The sequence below is a fragment of the Pinus tabuliformis genome, chromosome 5_2 (assembly GCF_031772625.1).
Source record: "Pinus tabuliformis cultivar Carrire ecotype Pingquan chromosome 5_2, CPIR1, whole genome shotgun sequence".
NCBI lineage: Eukaryota > Viridiplantae > Streptophyta > Pinopsida > Pinales > Pinaceae > Pinus > Pinus tabuliformis.
In genome coordinates this window covers 765,401,602-765,406,349 of record NC_142306.1, presented here as the reverse complement: position 1 = coordinate 765,406,349, position 4,748 = coordinate 765,401,602, and positions in this window count along the sequence as shown.

Sequence of the window (4,748 nt, the reverse complement as noted above, 5' to 3'; positions counted from 1 at the left end):
ACTTGTTGTTTTCTTTCCACAAGGGGCCACAAGAGAGCATAGTCATTCATCCAGCCCTGCAATGCCTATTGTTTCTCTACACCAAGAGAACTTCTCAGACCTCACAGATTTTGTCAATGCATCTGCAGTATTCTTCAAAGTGTCCACCTTTACCAGCAACACCTTTTTTTCTTCTATCATATCCCTCACAAAGTGATACTGAACATCAATGTGCTTTGTCTTTGAATGATATGCATGGTTCTTTGCCAAGAAAATTGCACTTTGGCTGTCACAGTCTATCCTTATAGCTCCCTGTACTAACCCCATACTTGAACACAATCTCTGCAACCAAACTGCTTACTTGCTTGCATGAGTAGCTGCCATGTATTTTGCCTCTGTAGTTGATAGTGCCACTACAGATTGTTTCTTACTCATCCAACTGACTGCACCTCCAAATAGGTTAAACACATACCCACTTGTAGATCTTCTCTGATCCAGATCTCTAGCCCAGTCTGCATCAACAAAGCCATGAATACCCAACACTCTGTCCAATCTTGGTCTTCCTTTGTAGCACAAACCATAATCACTAGTGCCACGCAAATACCTGAAAACCCGCTTCACTGTTGTCTAATGCTCCTTTCCTAGTTTTGACATAAACCTACTCAACACTCCCAATGCATGTGCAATGTCTGGTCTAGTACAGACCATTGCATACATCAGGCTACCGATTGCACTTGCATATGGAACACGGGACATGTCCTCTTCCTCTTCTTGTGTCTTGGGACATTGTTCAGCAGATAACTTTACACCTACAGGAATAGGAACCTTCACCGGTTTACTATCCTGCATATTAAACCTCTGCAATATTATCTCGACATACTTCCTCTGGTTTAACCAGAGCTTCCTCTTTGTCCGATCTATTTTAATTTCCATGCCCAAAATATAGTTTGCAGCACCAATATATTTCATGTCGAATTTGGAGGACAAATGGATCTTCAAATCCTGGATAATTTCTTTTTCATTTCCAACCAGCAATATATCATCCACATACAAGACCAGATAAATAACACAGTCACCAATTAATTTAAAATACACACAGTGATCTGCTTTGCTTTTGGTGAAGCTAAGTCCCCATATAAATGTATCAAATTTCTAATACCACATCCTTGGTGATTGTTTTAACCCATATAGAGACTTCTTTAACTTGCATACCAGTTCTTTCTTACCCTTCACCGCAAAGCATTCAGGTTGCTTCATGTAGATCTCCTCTTCCAAATCCCCGTGAAGAAATGTTGTCTTCACATCCATCTGTTCTACCTCAAAATCAAAAGCAGCAACAACAGATAAAAGTAATCTAATAGAAGTTACCTTGGCAACAAGAGAAAAAATATCACCAAAATCAACTCCCAGAACCTAGGAATAACCTTTTTCTACCAACTGAGATTTGTATTTCTCCACCTTTCCTTCTGCATTTGTCTTCTTCTTGAACACCCATTTGTTATCAATGGGTTTCCTTCCATCTGGCAACTCAACCAGATCCCAAGCCTCATTTTTGTGAAAAGATGCCATTTCATCAACCATGGCCTCTTTCCAGAGTTTTCCATCCTATGAATCTACTACTTCCTTCACAGTTCTAGGATCATCATCAGTAATAGATAAAGAAAAATTTGAACAGAAAGCAGATGGACTATACCTTTCTGGTTACCTTCTTTCTCGAACTGATCTTCTCACACCCAGAGTTTGTGGCTCTTCATCTTCTGATTCCTCCTCTGATGTAGAGTCTGATTCTTCCTCCTTTAGCTCAAACTCTATCTTCTCAGGTTCCTTTGGTTGGACTTCATGTTTAATAACATCTTTCACCTCTCTGAACACCACATCTCGGTTGTACACAACCTTCCTTGTTACTGGGTTCCAAAGCTTATAACCCTTTAAACCATCTTTATACCCAATAAAGATGCACTTTTCAGATTTGGTATCCAACTTGGTTCTTTTCTCCTTTGGAACATGTACATATGCATCACATCCGAATACCCTCAAATGTGAAAGAGAGGGTTTCTTACCATTCCATACCTCTTGTAGAGTCTTATCCTCCAACGCTGATGAAGGTGATCTATTGACCAAGTAACATGTTGTCTCCACTGCCTCTACCCAGAATTCCTGTCCTAACCTGGCACCACTGAGCATGCTTCTTGCCCTTTCCATCAACGTCTTGTTCATTCTTTCTGCAACTCCATTTTTCTGAGGTGTATATGGAGCAGTCTTCTGCCGTGCTATACCAGACTTCTTAAAGAATTCTTCAAATTCCTTACTGAAAAACTCTCCACCGTTATCTGTCCTCAACACCTTTATCTTCTTCTCTGTCTGGTTTTCCACCATAGCCTTAAATTCTTTAAACCTGTCAAAGACTTCAGATTTCTCCTTAAGGAAATATATCCATGTATTCCTTGAGAAGTCATCTATAAATGATACATAGTACACAAACTTACCTAGTGATGGAACCTTCACAGGTCCAAATACATCACTGTGCACAAGCTCTAATATCTATTTCGCCCTCTTACCACCAGAGGGGAAACTCACCCAATTTTGCTTCCCATATACACAATTTTCATAGAAATCAAAATATAGAGAGCTATTACTCATACCTTCTACCATACCTTTACCATGAAGTATTAGAAGGCCCTTCTCTCCAATATGTCCAAGCCTTTGATGACACAACATGGTCTTCTCTCCAAAGACCACTAGGTTTTCTGCTCCACTTTCAGGAACCATGGAACTGTTGCACCCATCAACAACAGTGCTACCTTGAAGCTTGTATAGAGTTCCAATTTGAACTCCCCGCATCAATACCAGTGCCCCCACACCATCTTGTCAGTATCCTTCTCGAACAATGTTTTTACACCTGCATCATCCAGCTTGCTTACAGAAATCAGATTTATGGCTAATGCAGGAATATGCAGAACACCCGGAAGTGTTCTAAACCTTCCACCTTGCAACTTCAACTTTAAATTTCCATGACCAATGATTCTAGCCTTCCTGTCATCCCCCAAGAAGACATCAACACCATCATATTTCTCATACTCACAGAACTACTCTCTATGGGGAGTGAGGTGAAAGGATGCACCTAAGTCAATCAACCATGCCTCATGATCTACATGTGTACTTGAAGAAGCCAAATACACATCCCCACCTTCATCTGAGGTGGTTTTCACCTCTGTAAAAGGAGCATCATCAGATCCCTTTCCTTTATCAGGAGCTTTAGATTTACAGTCCCTTTTGTAGTGCCCTTCCTTTCTGCATTTTCAGCACACCACCTTTACAGGTTTTCCTAGAGATTTAGATATCCCTCTAGATTTAGATCTCCCACTCGATGACTTATTTTTGTTTCTATTCTGGTACCTTCCTCATACAAACAAGGCATCACCATTATGGCTCTCCATATTTTTCCGTATCATCTCCTCCGTCAACAAGGATGAGACTATTTCATCAAACTGCAAGGTAGTTGAATTTCTACCTATTGTAATAACTAGACTATCCCACAAATGTGGTAGAGAACACAACAAATTGATGCACTTATCTTCGTCTGTACTTTTAATATCAACAGATGCTAACTGACTTACCACAGTATTAAATTCCTTCAGATGCTCTGTGATCGAGTCTCCATCTTTCATCCTCAGGTTATACAGCTTTTTTCGTAGGAACGTTTTATTCACCAGAGACTTAGATTGGTACAAGTCCCTAACTTGTCCCACAAAGCCTTCATCGTAGCTTCCCCTGATACATTCAGCAATACTAAATCTGAGACACACAATCGTACTATGCTCTTTGCCTTCTGATCCAAATTCTTCCATTCTTCATCGGACACTCTCGTTGGTTTAGTACCCGGATCTACCGTGATCCATTGATCTTTATCCACCAACAGATCCTCCATCTTAAGTTTCCACAACTCAAAAATCTGACCATTAAATTTCTCGATCTCTATCCTTCCACTCCTCGCCATCTTATTTCACTACAAGAATCGATCTCGCAGATCTCCCACTGAATAGGGTCTACCACAAGCCCGAGCGAAACCCCTCAGCAACAAAGGCGTCCCCTTGAAGTCAAAAAAACTCCGATACCAAATGTAGGTTTTAACCCCGTACAAAAATTACCTACATACAAATTCTAAAACATAGAAAATAAACAATGCGAGAGCATAACACATAAAACATATATAAACAGAGATTTTTCCCTGGATCCCAAAACCGGGACTATCGACGTGATTTTTCATTATGTTCCTTTCAATGTTACAATACATATTTATACATGCCGAAGCATCCAATACCATGGACCGAAAACCATCGCGTCCAATACCATGGACCAAAAACCATCATGTCCAAAACCATGGACTGAAAAATATCGTGTCCAAAAACATGTGCAAAAATCATGCACAAATCCATAGGTGGGTCTGCCCAACCTAACATAGGTTCCAAAACCAAAATTTTCCAGGGCACTGCCCCGGACCCCATAGAGTGGGGTTACCTGCACCCCTCAAACCCCCTGTTAACTACATGGGCTAGTCGTGGAAAGAATATAACACAACCCAACATATTCTATAATGGTTTTGTTTCATATTGACTGGATGTGTTTTGTAGATAAACTGAATATATTTGCAAATTCTTGCCATCCATACTAGTTATTAATCACACGACAAGGAGTTTTTACTGGAGTTTTCTGGTGAACTTGAGAGTATGTTCTAAAGGGATGAAATTAATTATTTTTATAACTACAAA